General features: G+C 30.4%; 2 pseudogenes; one reads left to right on the top strand and one right to left on the bottom strand.

The window, feature by feature from the left end:
- The first annotated feature begins 7,497 nt into the window (after positions 1-7,497).
- LOC124309801 (NADH-ubiquinone oxidoreductase chain 5-like) lies at positions 7,498-8,914 on the top strand (annotated as a pseudogene).
- A 4,486-nt stretch (positions 8,915-13,400) lies between these two features.
- LOC124309807 (cytochrome c oxidase subunit 1-like) lies at positions 13,401-15,095 on the bottom strand (annotated as a pseudogene).
- Between the last annotated feature and the right edge of the window lie 12,887 nt (positions 15,096-27,982).

Genomic DNA, 27,982 nt, shown 5'->3' with positions numbered 1-27,982 from the left:
ATAAACCAACTGAGTGATAAGTGAGTCATACCATACATTATTTCACTGAATAAATTATTGATTATTCGGAAAAGGTTAATTTTGCTAAATTCATGTTACATACTAGATTTATTCGCACTGTTTTCGGCAACACTCAATTGTTCCATAAATCAGTTTACGGCGCTACAAATGTTATTGGATAAAAAAAAATTCTCATGTTCTTCCCATTCGAAGTCACAAAAAATCGATGTACTCCAATTCCAGAAACATAATTTCAATCACGTTCCATGATTCTGTGTTATTATTACTAGGAAATGAGAAACATCGTACGGCACTCTGTTTTGTTTTCGGTATTGACAACTAATCGTTCTTTGCGAAATTATTTGGTGGCTCTGAAAAGTGCCGTTTTTGATCGGGTCAGTGTGACGACTCGTTACAGGGGCTGCAGGTTCTCGAAATGGCCGCCACCTACTTCGATGCAAAGCCTGCAGCGCCTAACTAAATTTTCCATCGCTCCATGAACGATTTCCGGAGTCACCGTCGCTGTCGCTTCCACGATTTTAGCCTCCAGAGCTTGCAAAGAATTCGGTGGGTCCTTGTACACGAATTCTTTGATCAACCCCCATAGACAATAATCCAGAGGGTTCAGGTCAGGTGATCGCGGTGGCCAGGCGATGGGACCCCCACGGCCTATCCACCTCCCCGGAAACCGTTCGTTGAGATACTGACGCGTACGCGCACTGAAATGCGCTGGAGCACCATCATGCTGAAAAGTCAGGGCGGCTCGGCGATCAAGCGGAACGTCCTCCAGCAGTTCCGGAAGCTGATTTTCAAGAAACTCGTGGTACGAGTTTCCATTCAATCTTGCCGGTAGAACGCAGGGGCCAATCTGTGTCAAAAATTACCCCGTATTGTGTGATTGCATAATTAAACGATAATCCTTGCTCTATCACTGATTGCACAAATATTATAATTATTGATAAAATATCTTGACTGTAGTGATTCAACAAAGTTATTTTCATCAAAAGCAGTAAAACACATCTTTAAAGAAATTTTTCGAAGTCAAGCAATAAAACTGTAGCAAATTATATCTGTTTCCATGCATTATCAAACAAGCTTACCAACTCATCGCCAAGCATGCCGCACCACACGTTGATACTCCAGCGAACTTGGTGGCTTGATTCCCGAACATTGTGCGGGTTTTCTTCTGCCCAATGATGGATATTATGGCTGTTGAAAACCCCGTCGCGATCGAAATTCGACTCATCCGTAAATAAGATGTTAAATACGAACATCGGGTCTGCTTCATGCTGCTCCAATATCCACTCGCAAAAAGCGGTTCTTGCCACACGGTCTGGACCGTGCAGTGCTTGAACCTTTTGCGAGTGAAATGGTTTCAGCTCGTGAGTTCGCAAGACCCGGTGTACGCTTGACTTATCAGTCTCGTGTTCCGCGGCCAAACCCCGAGTGCTTTTAGTAGGCGCCCTGTCAACATTGTCGAGGATACGTTCTTCAAACTGGACCGTCCGTCTGGATCTCGGACGTCCAGCGTTAGAACGATCCGGGACGAAGCTGCCAGTTTCGCACAGGCTTCGCTCCAAGCGGCGGAAGACCTTCGCAGACGGATGCCGCCTCAACGGATACCGGTCCGCGTATTCGCGAGCTGCGTCCCCCGCAACGTTGTCACACCTTCCCATCATCAGCACCATATCGTACATCTCGCGATTTGAAAAATCCATGGCAAAGACAATTGTACTCGAGCGATGCTGAAGACAATATGAGCAAAATCTGCCAGTTGCCAGTCAAAGCGCGTTGTTTATAACAATTGACTCTCGAGTTGCTATGCAACCGTATTACTTTCCGTACACAACGGGTGTAAAATAGAATTCGATTGAAAACGAAAGACTGAACTTATTTCAGCAGCATAATATTGAAAATGTCTGAAAGTCGTTAATCTATGATCTGAATAATGAGTAACTACACGGAAAAAATGGAAAAATTGCAATTGTAAGTGGCGCTTCGTAAATAAAACTGGAAAAATTACAGTTTTAGATAACATTTTTATGAATTCAATTTTAAAAATGAATTCTTACAGTTACAAATGTAATTTCACATTTTTAATATGTAATTTCGACAGAAAATGTAAAATTTACACCTGAAACTTTGATTTTTCAAGTTGCTTTCGAAGCGCTACGTTACATAAAAAACTGTGAATTTTCCATTCTTCTTTTTTCTGTGCATTGCAACTTTGAATTCGCGGTCAATCAGCTTCATTTGAGATTTTTAGTTACCCGGAAAGTAGTACTCGAAGAATTATTTCTGAATAATCTGGGTTTAATCAGTTAGTCTTCCATTCTTAGCAAAGGTTCGATCACTGTATGGGTCAGACCATGCGGAGAGAATAAATTCTTGCGACAACGCATTACAGCAGCATAAAGCGGAACCGCTGTTCATGTTTCATATCTTGTTTGCACATAAGTAGAATTTCGATCTGGTTTGAATGTTAAACGTCCACAACGTTTATCACTGGGCTAAATGAAATCCACGCAATGTTCGTAAGTCGAGCCATCAAGTTCGATGGATTTATCAATGTGTTTTTGCAGCATGTTGGATGACGAGCTGGAAAGCTTGCTTAATAATTCTTCAATACAGACATAAATTGCTATCATCACATTGACTTGATTTTGAACTTCATAAGTGGAGACCTGTTTTATGACTGTTCGGAAAAATTCATATGAAATATTTGACCAATCAATGATTCAGCGAGCATTATGGGTTGATTATAAATTCAATCAATGCGGGGTTATTCGTACGACAGATTGGTCTCTGCTTTTTACGCGCAAGATGGTATTAAAAAACTTACCTGAAGTTTCTGAAAATCAAGCTTCCAGATCTGCTGAATAATCGTCTGCTTAAACGTAGAGCAGAGATATTCGTTGATCATGGTAATTTGTGAATGACAGATTTCAGGACAGGTATAAGATACGCCGTAGACGCCGATCGCTTGGCCACTACGATCAGCGGAAGTGAATCCGTTGAATTCTTCCGTGTAGAGCATGACTTAGAAGGTAACGACAACGGCTACTCCGGACGTCGGTCGAAAAGTTATCGGTCAGCTGGTCGAATGTTGCAGGAGAAATCGCTGCCCCAGTAACAAGCGAAAAGCCGCATTTTTCGAAACCGCAAATCAACACTGAATGGAACGATTAGTTGTCAATACCGAAAACAAAACAGAGTGCCGTACGATGTTTCTCATTTCCTAGTAATAATAACACAGAATCATGGAACGTGATTGAAATTATGTTTCTGGAATTGGAGTACATCGATTTTTTGTGACTTCGAATGGGAAGAACATGAGAATTTTTTTTTATCCAATAACATTTGTAGCGCCGTAAACTGATTTATGGAACAATTGAGTGTTGCCGAAAACAGTGCGAATAAATCTAGTATGTAACATGAATTTAGCAAAATTAACCTTTTCCGAATAATCAATAATTTATTCAGTGAAATAATGTATGGTATGACTCACTTATCACTCAGTTGGTTTATCTAAATTTTCGTGTCTTTGAATTCATTCCTTCTTTGCCGTGAAAGGATATTGTGCGCTAAAATGCTTCTCTCTGTCTACATAATCGAAATTTCTTTCGAAAATTTGGCAATGTCCGGGTATAAGAAAAGATGTTTCCAGGTAAAATGAAGCATTGTCGAAATTACGAAATCCCATTTAATTCGAGCATTGATTTGTCTGGCTATAAAATACATTTTTTGTCGCAAAATAGGCAGCAAAAGCACGAAAGGATACTGAGACTCATCGCTTTTCGATTTTAAATTCGATGTTTAGAAGTTTTTTTTTTTTATGAAAAATCTTGTTGGCATCCCCCCTCATCGGATAGGTCTTTGATTGAGGTAATTTTTAAAAAAGGAAATTTACATATTATTGAGAATGGATTCACGGATTTGAATGAAAATTGATACCATGAGGATTTTGGGGTCGCTGATCACGAATCTGGGGTTAGATTTGAAAAATTCGAAATGGCGAACTCACATGGTGAAACAAAATCTTAAAATATTCGGATTTTGGTAGAAATGTGTGAGTGGAGATTTTTCCGGTCATCAGTGACCGATCCAAGGTCAGATTTCTAAAATTTATGATGGTCGATCCATTATTAGTGGTTCAAAATAAAAACAATCGTAATATTTTTTTATGTAATATGATATGCGAGGGCTTTTGAATCGTCAATCACGACTCTGAATTCGTAGTTGGAAAATTGGAATTGGATATTAATATTTATTTGTTCCATGAACCTTGAATTTGCAGTGTGAAAACGGGAAGTTCGAGGGCTGGCTCACGGTCAGCCTTAAGCCGCTTGTTTACTCATACGAACGATGCAATACAGTATCGATGTATGTGGTTTAAGTATTAATTACTGAAAATTTATCAAACTTAAAAATATTTTGAATAAGACTATGAATTATCAAAATATCTCTTCTGATATTAAGACTACACGCAGAAATTTACCAAATCGATTAATCTTTACCAATTCAATCGAGCCGTGTCCGATTATTTTGTTGAAATCGATTAATCAATACATCGATTATTCTCAAATAAGTGGCCATCACTAGCATTGATCTCAACAATTTCAACGTTACTTGCCACTCCAGACCCGCATTGAATCGACGAGGAAATAACTTGGAATTTGAATGACACCATATTTTTTGAGTTGAATTAATTGAATTTATTCATGTAATTCGACTTCATTTTTCTGGTCCAAATAATAATTATTATTTCTCCTCAAATTCGGATAGATTTATTAAATTCAAATTGCTTCATTTGAATTCAGGTATTTGAAAATTTTCTTCTTCTTGATTTAAAATTACTTTTTTATTTGAATTTAATTATTTTTCTCTTTAAACATAAAATTTTGGCACGAATCTAAAGTTATTCAAAGTAACTTGACTTATTACAACTCTTCCTAATTCAGTTATATCTCAAATAATTCTCATGATTTCAGTTATCATTTTTAGTGATTCAGTGAATTCTCATTTACTCAGTTATTTTGTGTTAACTCAGGTGAATTGTAATTGATTTACAAACCTATTGACACGTCAATTCAGCGAGTTGTTGTTCCCTCGCATTATTGAAAAATCGGATGTCAATGATGAATTTCAAACTAGTGGAAAAGTTATGTTGCAAAGACACAAAAAATGTTCGGAAAGCATAATTCAGATTGATTGAATGACTAATTATGAACCCTAACGGCATATCAATCATCTAAAATCTCTAGTTTTATGCATACATCGATGATTGGAAGTGTTTTATAACATTACATCTTAAATCCGCTGATTTATTTCGAGATTTATTTTTATTTTCACTCGTGTATGTGTGTTTCGTAGTATTGTGGAGCTGGGCATTCGCTTGTTTTCACACACACGAGTGTGCGTCCGTGGGTGTGCGGCCGGCAGCGTGTGCCGCGGCAACAATACCGAGGTCAGCGCTCGAGAAGGGGTACAACAGCGAGTGAGGGGAGGTGCCGATATTTACTTTGTAACCGAATAATAATAATTCACTCAGCGAACAAAACAGCAATTTCCGTGGCGGCAAATCCAGATGAAATGGTGCACTCTGATTGGCCTAACGCTATCGCTTATAATTCAAAAACTATGCGTCGGACGACCTTCCGGTAAAGAAATTCTCGGTTGCATTTCAGTCAGGTATCACGCTCGCTGGTCCGTGTCCCTCAATTTAGGGACACCCTGTATATATATATAGTTTATTATTTTAATAGATTTTTATTATTTTGTTTATTTTATATTTTTAATTAGATTTTTAAGTTTAAGATTAAATCGTTTTCATTTATTGATAGTTTTATTAAGAATTGAATTTATTATTTTAATGTTATATTTAATATTAATTTTATTTTTAAATATATATATTAGAGATGTATTTTATTATAATTTTTTTAATTTTTAGAGTTTGTGAAGGGGTTTTGGGTTTATCTGTTTTGATTTATATAATTCGTTTACATGGTAATGATTATTTTCAAGTTTTAAATATTTTTTAATGATAAAGTTTTATTTTTATTTATTGTTTTTAATTATAGTTTCTAAAAATAATTTTTGATTTTTTCAGTTTAATTTATTTTTTTTAAGATTTCTTTTTATATTTTCTGGAAATTATAGATTTGAATTTAAGAGTATAAATATTTTTTTGGGGTGTGATAATTTATCTTTTGGTTTAGTTTTATTAACTTTATGAATTGGAGCATTAATAATTATATCAAGATATTTTATTTATGAATTAAAAATTTTTTTAAATTATTTTATTTTATTGATATTTTTTTTAATTTTATTTTTATTTTTGACGTTTACTGTAAATAATTTATTTTTATTTTATCTTTTTTTTGAATGTAGATTAATCCCTACTTTTTGTTTAATTTTAGGTTGAGGTAATCAATTGGATCGGGTTCAAGCAGGCATTCATTTATTATTTTATACTTTATTTGCTTCTTTACCTTTATTATTAAGAATTATTTATTTATTTTTTGAATTTAAAAATTTAAATTATATTTTTTCTGTAGAAAATTTATTTCAAGTTTATTCTTTTTATTTATTTGTATTTTTGATTTTTGCTTTTTTAGTAAAGTTACCAATTTTTTTTATACATTTATGATTGCCTAAAGCTCATGTAGAAGCCCCTGTTTGTGGGTCAATAATTTTAGCTGCTATTATATTGAAGTTAGGGGGATATGGTTTATTACGAGTTTATATATATTTAATTAATATAGGTATTTTTTTTAAATGTTTATTTGATTGTTTTAAGAATAATAGGAGGAATTTATATTAGTTTAATTAGAATATTTCAAGTTGATTTAAAATCTTTAATTGCTTATTCTTCAATTGCTCATATAATAATAATATTATCTGGTTTATTAACTTTAATAAGATGGGGAATTTATGGTTCTTATTTGTTAATAATTTCTCATGGTTTATGTTCTTCAGGTTTATTTTGTGTAGTAAATATTATTTATGAACGTTTAAGAAGTCGGAGATTATTTATTAATAAAGGTTTAATAAATTATATGCCTAGAATATGTTTATAATGATTTTTATTATGTTCTTCAAATATAGCAGCTCCTCCTTCTTTAAATTTAATAGGTGAAATTATATTAATCAATAGATTAATTATATGAAGTAAAATAATTTTTTTATTAATCATTTTTTTATCTTTTTTTAGAGCTTGTTACACACTATATTTATATTCTTTTACTCAACATGGTAAAATAAATTATTTTTTTTATTCATTTTCTCAAGGTAATGTTCGTGAGTATATTTTATTAATATTACATTGAATTCCTTTAAATTTAATTATTTTAAATAGAGAATTTTTTATTGTTTGAATATAAATTAATTTTAATAGTTTATTTAAAATATTGATTTGTGGTATCAAAGAAAATTAAATTTAGTTTTTAAATTATTTTTATATTAAATATTTGTTTATTTAGCTTTATTAAAATTTTTTTTATTAGATTATTTTTATTTATATTAAGTATTTATTTTTTATTATATGATTTAGTTTATTTTGTTGAGTATAATTTAATTGAAATTAATTCTTCTTGTGTAGTAATAACATTTTTATTTGATTGGATATCATTAATCTTTATAAGAACAGTTTTATTTATTTTTTCTTTGGTAATTTTATATAGAAATTCTTATATAATAAATGATTTAAATTTGAATCGATTTATTATATTGGTAATTTTATTTGTTGTATCAATGATATTAATAATTGTTAGTCCAAATTTAATTAGTATTTTATTAGGTTGAGATGGGTTAGGTTTGATTTCTTATTGTTTAGTAATCTATTATCAAAATTTTAAGTCTTTTAATGCTGGGATATTAACTGTTATTTCTAATCGTATTGGTGATATTTTTTTATTATTATCAATTTCTTGAATAATAAATTTTGGGGGTTGAAATTTTTATTATTATATAGATGTTTTAAAATATAATTCTTTTATAATAGTAATTACTTTAATAATTTTGATTGCTTCATTTACTAAAAGTGCTCAAATTCCTTTTTCTTCTTGACTCCCTGCAGCAATAGCCGCTCCTACTCCTGTATCTTCATTAGTTCATTCTTCTACCTTAGTAACGGCTGGGGTTTATTTATTAATTCGATTTGAAAATTTATTTAATAGAGAGAATTTTATTATTATATTTTTATTATTATCTAGATTAACTATATTTATATCTGGATTAAACGCAAATTTTGAATTTGATTTAAAAAAAATTATTGCTTTATCAACTTCAAGTCAATTAGGTTTAATAATAAGAATTTTATTTTTAGGATTTAAGTTTTTAGCTTTTTTCCATCTTTTAATACATGCATTTTTTAAAGCATTATTATTTATATGTTCAGGAGTTTTTATTCATGGATTGAATAATTTTCAAGATATCCGTTTATTAGGTTCAATATTTAATCAAATACCCTTTACTTCTATTTGTTTTCATTTTTCTAATTTATCTTTATGTGGATTTCCTTTTTTAGCTGGATTTTATTCTAAGGATATAATTTTAGAAATAGTTTTAATATTAAATTATAACATATTTATTATATTTATTTTTTTTATTTCAACTTTTTTAACTGTTTCTTATACTTTTCGTTTGATTTATTTTTCTATATTAGGTTGATATAATATAATTAGATCAAATTATTTAAATGATTATGATGTTTATATAAATAATTCAATATATTTTATGATATTGATAGTAATTTTAGGGGGTTCTATATTTAGTTGATTAATTTTTCCTTATAGATATGTCATTATTTTGCCTTTTTATATAAAAATTTTACCAATTTTAATTATTTTTTTAGGTATATTATTTGGATTTTTTGTTTATTATTTAAATGTTAAAATGTTTAAGTTAAAGTTTTATTTTTTAAAGTTATTTTTTAGAATAATATGGTTTTTACCTGTTATTTCTACTTATGGTTTAATTAAAAATATTATATTCATAAACAAAGAATTAACATTAAATTTTAATCAAAATTGATTAGAATTTTATGAAAGAAGAATAATTATAATTTTTATAAATAATTTTTATATATTTATAGATTTATTAATTTTTTATTTTAATAATGTTTTAAATTTATTTTTATTATTTGCTTTTTTATTTTTTTATTATTTCTTTATATTATAAATGTTTAAATAGCTTAAAATTTAAAGTATATTATTGAAGATAATATGATGATTTATTTAAATCTTTAAACATTTAATTTATAAAATTAAATAATTTATTTTTACAATGAAAATGTAATGTTTTTATAAACTATATAAATTAGAAATATAAATGAATTTTAATCATTTAATAAAAAGTTAGAAGCTTTTTTATTTTATATTTCTATTTAATTGGAATTTTTATTCATTTTTATTATTAACAATAATAAGCCTCTTTTTGGCTTCAATTAATTTAATATAAATTATTTAAGGTAAATTAATTGATATTAATAATTTTTCAATGCAGATCAAATGTTATATTTAACTATTGCCCTATAAAGTAGAGTTATTAATAAATAACTATAATTTCAGGCCGAAACTGAATATAAATTTTATTTCAACTTTGTAGGTTTAAATTCAGTTTAGTGCTCCAAATTTTCATTCATAATATAATCCTAATAATAAAATTAAAATAAAGTATGACACTATAAGTAGTCAAATTTTTATATTTGAAATTGTTAATGTTATAATTATTGGTAATATTAATGTTACTTCTACATCGAAAATTAAAAAAATAACTGCAATTAAAAAAAAACGAATAGAAAATGATATACGTGGGTATCCTTTTGGATCAAATCCACACTCAAATGGTGAATTTTTTTCTAATTCATAAAATGTTTTTTTTGATAAGATTATTGAAATAGTTAATATAATAATAGTAATTATTATAATTATTATTAAGGTATTAAATATTAATTTAATTATTTATACTAAATTTTGTTAGACTTATTGATTGGAAATCAATTATACTTAAGTTACATTATATAAATATATTAGTATGTTCTTCACCAGTAAATAGAAATATAAAGGAAAAGTCAAATTACATCTACAAAATGTCAGTATCATGCTGCTGCTTCAAACCCAAAGTGATGAAAATTAGAATAATGATTTAAATATATTCGAAAAAAGTTAATTATAATAAATGTTGTGCCAATTAATACATGAATTCCATGGAATCCTGTAGCAATAAAGAAAGTTGATCCATAAACTGAATCTGCTATTGTGAATGGTGCTTCTAAATATTCATATCATTGTAATATTGAGAAAGTAATGCCTAGAATGATTGTTAATAATATTCTTTTTAGTGTTTCTTTTTTTATATTATTTATTAGTCTATGGTGGGCTCGTGTAATTGTAGCTCCTGAAGAAACTAAAATAATTGTATTTAATAAAGGAATATCATAAGGGTTAAATGGTGTAATATTTTTAGGAGGTCATATTCTCTCAATTTCAATTGAAGGTGATAGAGATCTATGAAAAAAAGCTCAAAAAAAAGATAAAAAGAAAAAAATTTCTGAAACAATGAATAAAATTATTCCTAATTTTATTCCTATTATTACATTTGATGTATGTAATCCTTGATAGGTTCTTTCTCGAATGATGTCTCGTCATCATTGAATTATAATTAAAATGGTGATTAGAATTCCTAACATTAATATATTTTTTAATTTTAAATTGAATCATTTAATAGAACCTAAAAGTATAATTATTACAGCTAATGATCCTAATAAAGGTCATGGCCGGTAGTTAACCAAATGAAATGGGTGTTGAGGAAAAGGTATATTTTTATTTGACATTATTAGTTTACTTCTCTAGAGTATAGAGTGATTAGTACTATAAAAACATAAGCTTGAATAATTGAAACTGTTACGTGCCAGCCGGTATCCACGGCGGCGCCCTCTCTGCGCTCTACCTGACCAGCGTGCAGTTACCATAAGAGAGCCCCACGTGCTCTTACCGATAGTCGTAGATTAATACCAACGCACTTAGTTACCATCACAACGTCCAAATTCTTATATCAACAGTCCTCACACGCTAGATTAACCGTTATTTCATCAGTCAAATTCATAACATACATGTTATATATATATTTTTTCCCATTCAACCGTAATAACCCAAACTAATAAACCTGCAACAGTTAAGATAACCAAAAAGACAAAACACCGGAAACGAGGGAAGATAAATCACGGATAGCTCACAGAGAAAGAAACCCCTATTCCCAGAATTCAGGATAGCGCCCTTATTTTAACAAAAACAAGACCAGTCAGCGCTTCGCCGCTTGCTTCTCTTAACCAACCACCTCGCGCCAATCCACCACCGAGATCCCACGCACGAACCAGAAACCTTACCCCCAATTTTTTCATCATCCTCAACCAATCATCCGAGACCCGCGAGAAACCGCGACTCCTTTTGAACTCCTCCTATTTTCCCTCTAAGTCAAACTTCCCAAAAACAGAATGAAGAGAAGAACTTCAGACATCATAGAGAACAGATCAGACCTCTACCGAAATCCTAGAATAAAATCATTATAAGTCATTCAGAACCTTCGAGACTTGTTAACAGTTTGTCACTGCGATAGTGATTAACACCAATCTGTACCACGATTGTAAACCTACCATCGAGAACTAGAAGGAGACCGTTAATCAATGTGTAATTAACCCAAGTGTTGTCATAAATAATTATTTCAATCACGCATAGTGATGGTTGGCACGAGCCCTACCTAACAAACTCTCAGAATTGTAGGCGAGTTGAACGAGAAGATCTGAGGAGCTGATCAGCGGATTCCCGAGATTTACATACACCAACTACGTAAGTCAGGAGAACAATTTAAATCACGCGGCGAATCAGAGTCGACTCGAAACGTTCCTCTCGGAACGTAACAAAACAGCGAATTCTAAAATTAGTAAAGAAATTTGTCTAACTACTAAAAGAGATGATGATAATATATTAATTTTTGTTCCGATTCTTCTTAATAAGGTTATTAGTAAATGGCCTGCAATAATATTTGCCGTTAATCGTACCGCAAGTGTTAATGGACGAATTAAATTTCTGATTGATTCAATTAATACTATAAAAGGTATTAATGCATTTGGTGTGTTTTGAGGAACAAGATGAGTAAATATATGATTTATATTTTTAAATCATCCAAATAGTATGAGTCTTAATCATAAAGATAATGATAATGTAATTCTATTTGATAAATGTCTAGTTCTAGTAAAAATATAAGGAAAAAGACCTATAAAATTATTAAATAAAATAAATAAAAATAAAGATGAAAAAATTAATGTTCTGTTAATTTTAAAATTACCTAATAAAATTTTTACTTCTGAATGAATTATATATATTGATTTTCATCATAAAATATTTTTTCGTGATATAATTAGTCAAAAAGTTGTTGATGGAAATAGGAAGGTTCCAATTAATGTTCTTGATCAATTTAAGTTTAGGTTAGGAAAAAATGTTGAAGTTGGATCGAAAATTGAAAATAAATTTATTATCATTTTCAGAAACCAAATTTTTTTTTCTTAAAAAATTTATCGAATTTTTTTTAAAAAAAATTCTTTTTTCTAAAATATGCTATAATAATAATTGTAGTAAAAAGAATAGTAAAAATTGTAAATAAAAATAATCAATTTATAGGATATATCTGTGGAATAAAAGAATATTAGAATTTTCTAATATTTATAGTTTGACTAACTATTATTTTAATAAATTAATTCTTTTCATTAAGAATATTTGCTAATATATTATAAAATGATTTAAGAGATCATTGCTTGCTTTTCAGCCACTTAATGAATTAAAATGAATTAATTCATTTTAAAAAATAGTTTATTGGAATTCTTTCTATAACAATTGGTATAAATCTATGATTGGCTCCACAAATTTCTGAGCATTGTCCAAATATTAATCCTGGTCGTTTAATTAATAATCTAATTTGATTTAATCGTCCTGGAATTGCATCAATTTTTTTCCCTAGTCTAGGGATTGTTCATGGGTGAATTACATCATTTGATCTAATAATTATACGAATTTGTGTATTTAAGGGAATAATTGTGTTATTATCTACATCTAATAAACGGAAAGAATTTTTATTAATTGATTTATTTATATAAGAGTCAAATTCAATATTTTTGAAGTCTGAGTATTCATATCTTCAGTATCATTGATGTCCGATTGTTTTAATTGTAATTAGGGGTTTATTAATTTCATCTGTTAAGTATAGTAGATGAATTGATGGTAAAGCAATAAAGATTAATAATATTGAAGGAGTTATTGTTCAAATAATTTCAATATTTTGTTTATTTAAAAGGTTTTTATTAGTAAATTTATTTAATATTATAGTTAATATTAAGTATAAAATTGATATTGTAATTAAGATTAAGATAATTATAGTATAATCATGAAAAAAGATTAATTGTTCTATAATAGGTGAATTAGCATTTTGAAAATTTATTCTTGATCAGGTTATCATTTTCTAAAAAAAGTTTAAAACTTTATTTATGGGGTTTAAATCCAATGCATTTTTCTGCCATAATAGAATTTTTTTGTTATTTTTGGAACTTCTTCATATCTATGATCTGAAGGGGGAAATTTTTGTTTTCATTCAATAGATGAATTTGTAATTTCTATAAATATAATTTGTCGTTGTGTTGATATTCTTTCTCAAATAATAAAAATTAGGTATAGTACTCTAATAAAAGAAATAATTGATCCAATTGTTGAAATAATATTTCATATTGTAAATGCATCTGGGTAATCAGAGTATCGGCGTGGTATTCCATTTAGTCCTAAAAAATGTTGAGGGAAAAAGGTTATATTTACTCCTAAAAATATAATAGTAAATTGAATTTTTAATCATTTTATATTTAATGTTATTCCAGTAAATAATGGGTATCAGTAAATAAATCCTGCTATAATTCCAAACACTGCTCCTATAGATAAAACATAATGAAAATGTGCTACAACATAATATGTATCATGTAGAATAATATCGATTGAAGAGTTAGAAAGTATAATTCCTGTTAATCCTCCTATTGTGAATAGAAAAATAAATCCTAATGTTCATAGTATTGATGATCTAAAATTTATTTTAGATCCATATAGAGTTGCTAATCATCTAAAAATTTTAATACCAGTAGGGATTGCAATAATTATTGTAGCAGCGGTAAAGTAAGCCCGTGTATCAACATCTATACCTACAGTAAATATATGATGTGCTCAAACTACAAATCCTAATAATCCAATTGTTATTATTGCATAGATTATTCCAAGAGTTCCAAATGTTTCTTTTTTTCCTGATTTTTGTGAAATAATATGAGAAATTATTCCGAAGGCTGGTAAAATTAAAATATAAACTTCTGGGTGTCCAAAAAATCAAAATAAGTGTTGGTATAAGATTGGGTCTCCTCCTCCTGAAGGGTCAAAAAAAGTTGTATTTATATTTCGATCTGTTAATAATATTGTAATTGCTCCTGCTAGAACTGGAAGAGATAATAAAAGTAGAATAGCTGTTAGTTTTACTGCTCGGACGAATAAAGGTATTTGTTCAAATCTTATTCCTTTTGGTCGTATATTAATTATTGTAGAAATAAAATTAATTGCTCCAAGAATTGATGAAATTCCTGCTATATGTAAAGAAAAAATTGTATAATCAACAGAGGGTCCTGAGTGTCCAAGATTACTTGATAATGGGGGGTAAATTGTTCAACCTGTACCTGTTCCTGAATCTACTAATCTTCTTGAAATTAATAAAATTAATGATGGTGGTAATAGTCAAAATCTTATATTATTTATTCGGGGAAAAGCTATATCAGGTGCTCCTAGTATTAGAGGAATTAGTCAATTTCCAAATCCTCCAATTATAATGGGTATAACTATAAAAAAAATTATTAAGAATGCATGAGATGTTACAATTATGTTATAAATTTGGTCATCACCAATAAATGATGAAGGTGTTCCTAGTTCTATACGAATGATTATTCTAGAAGATAGTCCTAATATTCCTGATCAGATTCCAAATATAAAATATAATGTGCCGATGTTTTTGTGATTAGTTGAAAATGGTCATTTATTCAATATTTGATAAAATGGCTGAATTTAGGCGATAAATTGTAAATTTATTTATGAAATTAAAATTTCTTTTATTAAAATTTTTTATAAATTATAATTTATATAAATTGAAAATTAAATTTATTTATTAATTATGTGTGTATATATATATATATATATATTATAATTTTTAATTTACTCTTAAAAAAAGAGAAATTATAAAAAATATTTTTTTTTTTACATTAATTAAATTTTGCAAAATTATATATAATTATTAGAAAAATCCTATATATTTTTTAATTATTTGCTCACATATTAATTAAGATAAAAATATTATTCATTGAGAAAATGCCATTTAATTAACTTAATGAATTGTAGTTTGGAACATTTATACAATGGATTAGAACTTATTATGAACTTTTAAGAAAACATACAGATAGATAAATGATTATTTATTTAATTTCATATTTTTAATTTTTAAAAATTAATTATTCTTTAATTTAAGAAAAATAATTTATTTAAATAAATCATTTTTTATTTTATTAAATTATTTAACTTGATTACCTCCATTTATATTCTATCATATTAATGTATATATATATATATAAGTATATATGTATATATATATATATACATACTTATACATATATATATATATATATATATATATATATATATATATATATATATATATATATGTATAAGTATGTATATATATAAGTATATATATACATACAAGTGTGTATATATATATATATATTATAATTTTTAATTTACTCTTAAAAAAAGAGAAATTTAAAAAAAAAATTTAAAAATAATTGATTTGAATAAATTATTCTCCCTAACAGATATTATTTATATTCAATTATTATGTGAGCAAATAATTTCAAAATACGTAGGATTTTTTGAATAATTATATCAATTTCTAATAAATTTATCCATCGTGAAAAAATTTTTTCTTTACGAATTTCTTTTTTTCTGGAAGTAAATTGAAAATCATAATATATATTGTTACGCCCCGACGTACTGCCTTGGCGTACCTTTTTCAAAATTCCATTTCATTTCATTTCTTTAATTATTTCATTACAATCTCATATTCTAATAAGGTCACGTACAGTCCTCGGCATCCGCTGACACTGTATCTTATTTGCTGACACCAGGAATTGCGCTATAAAATTACTGACCTAGTAACAGTGGCACTCAGCCCGGGAATATCTCTCTTTTTAAGTCAAAATTATCATCAATAATTAGGATAAACCACTACCTTTGGAACCACCAAATTAAAATAGATTATTTGTTAAGATGTGTGGATGAATGCGTGAGAATTATCTTAAGATACCTTCTGTTAACATCTTGTACGTATAAGTGACGAGATTGAGAATCGTTGGAACACCGTCGAATGGCGCGAACTAACGCTGACCGTGTAGATTTGGACACCGGGAGGTCGCCCCCGCACTTAATTGGCTAATTACTGTTGCAACTTGTTGCAACTGCAGATTTTTCCCTATTAATACCCTCTGGCCCAAGCAGCCATGTCTTACGTCTGTCAAGTCGCGAAGTGCGTGGACGTAAACCCGGATTAGCCCTCTCGAGCAATAGTAGCGTTCGGAAAATCTTAGTTGTGACCGGCCTAAAGTCTCGCGCTAATTCGTCAAATTCGAACATTCAGTTATTCTGTTAGCTGCAAGAGACTCACTTTCTCCTACATTTCCATCTTTTCTGTTCTTTACTAAATCTCATCTTTTCTGTGAATAGACATTTTTATGATATTCCATTTTCCATAATTAAATTGAGTTCGGCCCTGATTCAATCGAATCAGGTAATCTTAAATATAATTCCAAATCTAAAAGACTAAGTGACCGACGTTCAACACCGTTCGATTGATCAACTCTTCCAAACTTGAGGTGAGGCTCCTGGTCCAGCATTCTACCGACGCAGACCGACACGATCCGACGGCTCTCAATCTCGTCGACCGATTCACCTAAAGCTAAGTCAACCCGAGTGTTAATCTTCGAAATTAAACGAATTCTTGTTTCACCTTTATAATCAAAATCTACTTCAGTAATTTTCATTCAAAATCAAGTCTAGAATTGGTGGCTAGCTTCACTACCCCCAATTAAATCGTATTTATTGTTTCTAAGAATTAACGAATAAGACTTAACCATAATATATATATAATTGATTCAAGATAATCTAAAAAGAGAGATACAATCCAATAATCACGACCAGCTAGTTAACCATCGTTCAGAGTAGATGTTCCTGGTACCAAATAATAATATCTTTTAGAATATTATAACACACGATTTGTATGAACTTGAACACTTTATAAATTGTTATTTTCGGCTCATATATCATTATCACCATTGATTGTTACCAGACATCTTAATAACCAAATCGAAACAGAATATACTTCATCTTTTACTAGTTAAATCATATTAAACATTTATTTTGAACGACCTTCTTCCCACTTTCTTTATTATAAAATTGCCTCAACAATTTAAACAAACCTCACAGACCTGTACAGGACTATAGCAACACGATCCTACAAATTACCGGCTTATCGAAAGGTAGGTCTTCTCTTAGTTTTAATAATTATTCATTGTCGTTACGTGGGAGCTTGATTATTCAGTTAATCATTAACTACCACCGCTCAGTACACCCTCGCCCCCACGTAACAATATCTATCTATATTTGTATATTATACAATAATATAATTGAATATAAATACATTTATTTGTATATATATTATACATTCATATAATTAAATATAAATGGATGTAATTATGTCAATTAATTTGATAAAAAAAGGACACAATCGATTGAATCAATTATTTTTCTAATGAATGATGTTTTCAAATTCAATTCGTATGTGAGCAAATGATTAAAAAATAAGTGGGATTTTTTGAATAATTATATCAATTATTAATAAATTCATCCATTGTGAACAAATTTTTTCTTTCCGAATTTCTCTTTTTCTGAAAGTAAATTAAAAATCATAATATATATCTATATATATTTGTATATTATACAATAATATAATTAAATATGAATACATTCATTTGTATATATATCATACATTCATATAATTAAATATAAATGGAGGTAATTATGTCAAATAATTTGATGAAAAAAGGACATAATTGATTGAATAAATTATTTTTCTAATGATTAATGTTTTCAAATTCGATTTATATGTGAGCAAATGATTAAAAAATAAGTAGGATTTTTTGAATAATTATATTTATTTTTAATGAATTTAATTGACCAAAAAAAAATTTTTTTTTCAAAAATTTCTTTTTTTTTTTTGAAGTCGATTCAAAATTGAAATATATATGTACATATGTATATATATATATATGTATATACATGTATATATATATATGTATATATATGTATATATATGTATATATATATGTATATGTATATTCCTATATTTGTACGTGTGTATATATATGTATATCATTCATTAATTCAATTGGATATAAATGGAGGTAATTAAGTTAAATAATTCAATAAAAGAAGCAAATAATTGATTTAAATAAATTGTTTTCCTTAACAGATATTAATTATATTCAATTATTACGTGAGCAAATAATTTAAAAATACGTAGGATTTTTTGAATAATTATATCAATTTTCAATAAATTTATCCATTGTGAAAAATTTTTTCTTTTTGAATTTCTCTTTTTCTGAAAGTGAATTGAAAATCACAATATATATCCATATGTGTTTGTATATTATACAATAATATAATTGAATATGAATACATTTATTTGTATATATATTATACAGTCATATAATTCAATATAAATGGAGGTAATTATGTCAAATGATTTGATAAAAAAAGGACATAATTGATTGAATAAATTATTTTTCTAATAAATAATGTTTTCAAATTTGATTCATATGTGAGCAAATAATCAAAAAATGAGTAGGATTTTTTGAATAATTATATTTATTTTTAATGAATTCAATTGACCAAAAAAAATTTTTTTTCAAAAATTTCTTTTTTTTTCAGAAGTAAATTCATAATTAAAATGTATATGTATATATATACATATATATATGTATATATATGTATATATGTATATATGTACATTTATATGTATATATATGTATACATATTAGGGTGCTTTTTTTTTTGGACTATATTTTTTTTTTTCGGTCCCATCGTGAAATTTTGTTGGAAATACAACAAAAAAAATTCCCTGAAAGATTGAGCCCTTAATATTAATATTAAGTGCTCGCCCAAGGCATGTCAAGATTTCCCGCTTAAAATACACGCATACTTCAATTTTTTTCTTTAAAACATCTACAGTTCAGAGGCATTCTACGGTGTAGTCTAGGACGTCAGTAGGTTTTCTTCGGAATGAAATGCTCTAGAAAAGTGCTCACACCGGCGAAGTCGTACGGGCCACCCAAACCCAATTTTTTCATAAAATTCTTGTCTTTTTGCCCGTATCTCGTAAATAACAGGAGCTACAACAAAAAAATATTCAACAAATTTGTAGGAAATTTTTGTAGAGCATTTCACTCCGAAGAAAAACTACTGACGTCCTAGACTACACCATAGAATGCCTTTGAAATGTAGATGTTTTAAAGAAAAAAATTGAAGTTTACGTGTATTTTAAGCGGGAAATCTTTACATGCCTTGGGCGAGCACTTAATATTGATATTAAGGGCTCAATCTTTCAAGGAATTTTTTTTGTTGTATTTCCAACAAAATTTCACGATGTGACCGAAAAAAAAAAAATATAATCCAAAAAAAAAGCACCCTAATATATATGTAAATTATTATATAAAAACGTATGTATATATATAAATATTATTCAATAATTTAATTGGATATAAATGGAGGTAATTAAGTTAAATGATTCAATAAAATAAGCAAATAATTGATTTGAATAAATTATTTTCCCTAACAGATATTATTTATATTCAATTATTATATGAGCAAATAATGAAGAAATACGTAAGATTTTTTAAATAATTATATCAATTTTTAATAAATTTATCCATTGTGAGAAAATTTTTTCTTTTCGAATTTCTCTTTTTCTGAAAATAAATTAAAAATCATAATATATATCTATATACATTTGTATATTATACAATAATATAATTAAATATAAATACATTCATTTGTATATATATTATACATTCATATAATTGAATATAAATGGAGGTATTTATGTTAAATAATTTGATAAAATTATTAAATATTATTAAATATTTGATAAAAAATTAATTATTTAATTGATTGAATAAATTATTTTTCTAATGAATAATGTTTTCAAATTCGATTCATATGTGAGCAAATAATTAAAAAATAAGTAGGATTTTTTGAATAATTATATTTATTTTTAATGAATTTAATTGACCAAAAAAAAATTTTTTTTCAAAAATTTCTTTTTTTTTCAGGAGTAAATTCGAAATTAAAATATATACGTATATATATATATGTAAACAAATATGACGAGGCCTATATTCACCTCATCATATTTCTTCCTCACGCCCAAATTTGAAATTTCACCGCACAACAATAAGCGCCTTTGGCAGTTTCACCGTCAATAGTACATACGTGTGAATATGAGCGAATAGAAACAATAGAATGCCGAGGGCATTATGACAGATTAGTACATAAGCTATTATCAGCCGAATCGCACGTGGAAACGTCAGAACGAGAGGAAAATAAGCTGTAAATGTCGTTTCTCCATTTACAGGTAATATCATTTTTATTAAACATAGAATATAAGTACGAAATGTAAAGAAAAGTAATGTAATGTAATAGTATACGAAACAATAAACTCCATTTACACAGAAACTCATCGAAGCTTCGACAGTGTTAAAAAAGGAACATTATAAAACGACATTTTTGCTTAAAAAAAAAAAAAAAAAAAAAAAAAAAATACAGAATGGAAAAACTGAAATTTGAATTTACGGTCAAGTCTTCGACGGAAGATCCGAAAACAAACATAATCGCCATAACCTCAATAACCACACCCGACGATCGCTGTTTTATACTCCCGGACCAGCTTCAACCGATGAGACATCATGCGAAACTTACAACTACGGCGGGTTATCAGAAAATAAAAGCTACACTACAAAAAAGAGGACAAGCGAGAAAAGTATGGATTAGTTTGGCCGGAGATATACTACAACAGTATAAGGATGAAGATGGGAACATAATATGCAACGACTACTTACTTGAAGAAATGTCAACAGCGCAAGACACTACACCCACAGCAAACATCACAGAAGAGACATTATCAAGAATTTTGGAAAAATTTACCGAAAAGAAAACTGAAGATAAGCCCCAAGATTATGGAATCCGTAACTTAAGAAAGGTATCTGAAAAATTTGTAATAGAGAAATTGACAGGCAAAAATTCAAATGTGCCCCAGTGGATGGATATTTTTGAAAATGAATGTTTTCGATTAGGTGTAGAAAGAGATATCGAAAAAATCGAGATCTTTAGACTTTTTCTAGAAGATTCATGCATCGACTGGTATGGGTCAATGCTGATAAAATATACATTAGATTCAGAGTGGAGAACATGGAAACAAAATTTCTGTGAAACTTACGCCAATAAAGGGTGGACTGGGATTAGATATGCAATATCTTACAAATACATAAAGGGTTCGCTATTAGAATATGCTTTAAAGAAAGAAAGACTTCTATTAGAAACAAACAAGTCAATAGATACGCCCACCTTAATTGATCTTATTGCTGTAGGGTTACCAAATTTTGTATCCGATAGAATAGATAGAGAAAAGTTAAATCAGACTGAAGATATATTCAAGGAGATCAGAGGACTAGAGCACCTGGTGAATAAAAAAAATTCAGAAAAAAAGAGTACTACAACTACTACTTATATTGAAAACAAAAGTGAAGCGAAAAATAGTGACCATAAACCATGTTCGATTTGCGAGAAAAAAAATAAGAGCAATCGCTACCACCCAGAATCTTTATGCTGGTTCAGGAACAAAGCCGACGATCAACAAAACAAAGAATACATAAGGCATGTAAATAACTCTGGGTTAGAAATAGAATTAAATACCAAAGATCCAAAAAACTTATAGTGCCACCATTAATCAAAATCAAAGTATTGCTAAATAATGCGTTACAAATCCAAGGAATTTACGATTCCGGCTCGAACGTTTCTTTAATTAATTCAAAGCTGTTACATTTAAAACAAAAGAAACTTCATAACTCACATAACGCACATTCAAAAACGATTAGTGGTGTAAGAAAAGCAAACGGCATGATAACTCTAAAAGCTAAAATTTTTGATATCGAAAAAGAAATTGATGTTTTCATGATAGATAACGAACATTTTGAACACGATTTTTTAATCGGACTAGACTGTATAAAAAATTTCCAATTAAGACAAAACGAAAATTTAGAAATTACACAAAAAATCCAGGCCATTCCTGAAAATAGACTTAAAAACAAACCTAACATACAAAATACAAATAAAGAATATATTGAAAACAAAACAAAAAATTACCAATTGAATTTCAATGAACATTTAAATACGTCAGAATTTAACATAGTAATAAACCACTTGGAAATGCAACAACAATCCGAAATTGACAAACTAATCGATAAATATAAATCGATTTTTGCCAGAGATAAATACGACATAGGCACTGTAACGGATTATGAAGCTCGTATTGATTTATTAGTTGATAAATATTGTTACAAAAGACCGTACAGAGGCACTATGGAGGATAAAAAAGAAATAGAACACCAAATAACAAAATTATTAGAAAAAAATTTAATTGAAGAATCTTATAGCCCATTCGCTGCACCAGTGACATTAGCTTATAAAAAAGATGAAGGAAAGAAAGCTAGACTATGCATAGATTTCCGGGAATTAAACAAGATAGTCATTCCTCAGGCGCAGCCTTTTCCATTAATTGAAGATCTGATAGTTAAGACACGAGATTGTAAATATTTTTCGTCCTTAGATATAAATTCAGCTTTCTGGTCAATTCCCCTAAAAATTGAAGACAGACGAAAAACCGCATTCGTAACTCAAGAAGGCCATTTCCAATGGACCTGCCTACCCTTTGGTTTAAAAACATCACCAGCGATTTTCCAGAGAATATTAAGTGATATAATAAGAAAGCACAAGTTCTCGAACTTCAGCGTAAATTATATAGATGACATTCTAGTATTTTCAAAAACTTTTGATGAACATATTGACCACTTATCACAGCTATTAGAGTCAATTATGAAAGAAGGATTCAGACTAAAACTTTCAAAATGTACCTTCGCATCAGACTCAGTTAAATATTTAGGCCACGAAATAAGATACAACTCGATTAGTCCACTCAATGACAATCTAATCTCAATAAAAAAATTTCCAACTCCAAAAACAAAAAAAAAATGTTCGACAATTTCTAGGAAAAGTGAATTTTTACGGAAAATATATACCAAACGTTTCGATTACCTTAGATCCGCTACATAACTTACTAAGAAAAGGGCAAAACTTTATTTGGTCCGAACAATGCCAAAAAGCTTTCGAAAGCATGAAATCTCTACTTTGCTCTGAACCGATTTTAACAATTTTCGATCCACATCTGCCAATATATTGTTACAACGGGGGGAAATTACGAAAGATCTAAGAGAATCAAAGAGTTCTCTGTGCGATTTAAGCGAACGCCGAGCCAAAGAAGTCTCACGAACAAGGAATATTTAGAAAGAAAATAGATGTATTTGGACACAAGCTCTCTTTTTAAAGTCTAGAGACTGACTGTTTTTACAATAATGTCGGTTGACGCAGCAACCTTATTCTTTTTAAAGACATAAGAGGTTTATAAACGTCTTTTATCTATGATGACTACTAGATCATTTAAAAGGGGACAAAACGGGTGATTTCACCCTTTGTAACACTACTCCCCCTCGAGGAAAAGAGTCGACCCGACTCGGAAAAGATAAACAATTACAAAAAAATGTGATCTAGCAGTCAGTGCTCGAAGGTGAGTTGGAGCTGTGGCTCTAAAAATTAAGAACTCCCTTTTTTACTATCTGGCATTTGCCCACAGTCTCAAGGTAAACCACAGAAAACCTTGAGCAGATAGTTGAGCATTAAACAATCTCAAAAATTTATGTGCCATGTTTTATAAAGGTTAGTGTTATTGAGTGTTATGTGGCTTCATGAATTCAAAGTTATCAGCAACGGCCCAGATTGATGTCGGGAAGAAATTCAATCTTCTTCATGAAGGATCCCTCCGAAACAGGTTCGGATGAAAACACCGAAGCGGAAACCGACAATTCCGACAAAAACAGACTTCTCTTCACAGGAAATAAGGAAATAGTGGGGTGACTGATCCTAATCTTCTTTAGAAATAGTTCACCCTAGAGTTTGGAGGACAAATGTGAGTGGTGGTATAACAATTCAAATTCACCAAGTGAATTTGGGAGAATACACGAATAAAATAAATTAAATATGTAGTCAAAAGAAAAGGAACGATCTTATCTGAATATCCGGAGAACCCAGGCTAAGACCGGACAAACAGTACAGTTGGAGGTAACATCGGGAACAGCCAAAGACGGCAGATTCGTCGGGAAAAATCTATAAAAACTCAAAGAAACTGACATATGGGTTAGAAAAATAAGAGAGGATCGACCAAACGCTCACTACTTCATTCAAGCGCAGAACCGAAACACTCTTCAAGCCAAAGAAATCGATGTATCAAAATTTCTCGAATCGAACAACATCGAACTAACCTTAACCTGTCAACGAACATTCTAACCTTCAGAGAGCTACTGAAACGATGCTCTTGACTGATAAGGAGCTAAGCGATCCAGATGAACGACTTTGGATTTCGAACGAGGGGAACGTCTAATTCTAAAAACAACGTCGTTAATCCGGTCAACAATAAAATAAGGACCTTCCCAATTACTTTGGAGTTTGGGACAACGCCCTTGTTGCCGACGAGGTTGAAATAACCAAACGGAATCTCCCTTCTCAAATTTTAAATTTCTAGCTCTAATATCATAACGATCCTTAGTCTTATCAGAGACCATACGAATTCTTTCCCTAGCGAATTCATGAACCTCGTCCAATTTTTGACGGAAAACGGAATTAAAATACATCTGGGACGAAGTCACGGAAGGATTAACGCCCTTTTCTAAATCTGACGGAAGTCGAAGATCCCGACCTGTCAACATCATAGCTGGAGAAAAACCGGTAGTATCGTGAATTGCAGAGCGATACGATAAAAGAAATAAGGGAATCCACTCATCCCAATCTTTCTGATCCTGATCAACGAAAGAAGAAAGATAACGAAGAAGCGTCCTATTCAATCTTTCTACCATTCCATTAGACTGCGGATGCAAAGCGGTGGTACGAGTTTTCCTAATCCCTAAAATTTGAAGGAACTCCTTCATCAAATTCGACTCAAAATTTCGACCCTGATCTGTGTGTAATTCAAGAGGAGCTCCGTAACGACAGACAAATTCTCGAATGAAAGCTCGAGCAACGGTGCTAGCTTCTTGATTCGGAATTGGGACTACTTCTAACCACTTTGTAAAATAATCTGCTATCACCAGGGCATACCGATTTCCTGACCTAGAAAGAGGAAGAGGGCCTAGGATATCCATTGCGACTCTTTCAAATGGAGCTCCTACGTTATATATTTGAAGAGAGCTCTTCCCTTTTTCACGAGGTCCCTTCTTGGCTAAACAAACCGTGCAAGTTCTGCACCAATTTTCAACGTCAGCTCGACAGTGAGCCCAAAAATACCTTTCTCTGATCCTACCTAAAGTCTTATTAGAAGCGAAATGACCACCGACAGGTGAATCATGAAAGCTTGACAAAATCTCGGTTATCTTTTCTCTAGGAACCAGAAGCTGCCAACGAACCGACCTGGAGTCAGGTGATTCCCATTTCCTATAAAGCAACTGATCGAGGAGAAACAAGGAGTCCCACTGCGCCCAGTAAATTTTCAAAGACTGACTCATAGAAGATATTTCTTCCCACTGAGGCCTGACTCCTGTGGATTTCCAATTCCGAACTAAGAGAAGATCTGAATCTTTCCCCTGAGCGATAATCCAGTCTTCTTTATTTTCAACGAGAGAAATTTGACGAACGTTAAGCGAAGGATCTAGCTGTTTATTTAAACGAGAGCACTGTTTGCAATCGTCCCCGCACGGACGACGAGAAAGTGCATCAGCATTACCATGCAGAACTCCGGGACGGTGTTTAATTTCGAAGTCATATTGACCTAACCTCTCCAACCATCGAGCTACTTGGCCTTCAGGTGATTTGAACGAAAGAAGCCAAGTTAAGGAAGCATTGTCCGTCCGAATCAAAAATTTCCTTCCATAAAGATAATGATGAAAATGGCAAATAGATTTTACCATCGCTAATAATTCCCTACGGGTAACACAATAATTGCGTTCCGGTTTAGACAAAACCCGACTGAAATAACTAACAACGCGCTCTTGATTATCCTGAATTTGAGACAAAACCCCACCTATACCACAGAGAGAAGCGTCAGAATCTACGATGAATTGAGAATCGGTGATGGGATAAGCTAATATCGGTGACGAAGTTAATAATTTTTTAAGGAGAACAAAGGCTCCTTCGCATTCGGAAGTCCAATCGAAAACAACTTTAATTCCTGTAAGAGCATGGAGGGGTCTCGCTATAGAAGCAAAGCCCTTAACGAAACGTCTGTAATAAGTACAAAGTCCTAAGAAACTTTGAACCTTTGCTTTTGAATCGGGACGAGGCCAATTCAAGACCTTTTCTATTTTAGAAGGATCTGTCTTAACACCTTCCGCTGAAACGACGTGTCCGAGAAAAGATACTTCCTTTTTGAAAAAATGACATTTTTTGGGACTCATTTTTAGACCAGCTTGGAATAAACGACTAAAAACCTGCTTAAGATTTTCCAATTCCTCATCAAAAGTCTTACCAAACACAATGATGTCATCGAGATAAACTAAACAAATCTTGCCAGTCAGACCTTGAAGGGTGAATTCCATCACTCTTTCGAAGGTAGCTGGTGCATTACAAAGGCCAAAAGGCATAACTTTAAATTGCCAAAGTCCACCTAAACCTGTGACAAAAGCTGTTTTCGCTTTGTCTAACGGATTCATTTCGACTTGCCAATAACCACTCTGTAAATCAATCGTAGAGAACCAACGGGCACCAGAAATTAAATCAAGGGTATCTCCTATCTGAGGAAGCGGATACGCATCTTTCTCAGTGATCTCGTTCAACTTCCTATAATCTATACAAAACCTCTTTGAACCATCTTTTTTATTGACCAAGACAATGGGAGAAGCCCACGGACTAGAAGACGGCTCTATAACATCTGCTGTTCTCATATCCTCTACTAATTTTTCAACTTCCCTGCGACCATTTAAAGGAAGCCGTCTAGCTGCCTGTTTAATCGGAGCGTTATTCCCTACATCTATCGAATGCTTAGCTATGGTACATCTCCCGATGTCGGCAGAGTCTTTAGCAAAAATCTCTTTAAAATCGTTAAAAAGACAAACGAGACTGTTAGTCTGAGCAATATCTAAATCTTTAGAAGACCTAGTAAAGAGTTCCGTGAGATAAGAAGGAACGACTAATGAGTCCGACACATGTTCTAAAACGCGCAAAGACGAGAGAGTTTCTTTCTGTTCAGAAGAGTTAATAAACCTAGACGTTTCGAGGTTAATTTTACGGTAACCAGAACAGAGAGTCGAATCGCCGGTAGAAATGACGCAGTTGTGAGCGGAAAGGAAATCTACGCCTAAAATGCCTTCATCTTCTATATCAGCTACTAGAACTTCATGTGGGGATTGAACACAATCCGCTACTGTTACCTGCACGACCATCTTACCTACGACAGGAGTAATTGCTCCGGTAGCAGTGCGAATAGACGCAGAAGG

This window comes from Neodiprion virginianus, unplaced genomic scaffold (genome assembly GCF_021901495.1).
Source record: "Neodiprion virginianus isolate iyNeoVirg1 unplaced genomic scaffold, iyNeoVirg1.1 ptg000042l, whole genome shotgun sequence".
Lineage (NCBI taxonomy): Eukaryota > Metazoa > Arthropoda > Insecta > Hymenoptera > Diprionidae > Neodiprion > Neodiprion virginianus.
This window is presented reverse-complemented; position numbering and strand designations above follow the sequence as displayed.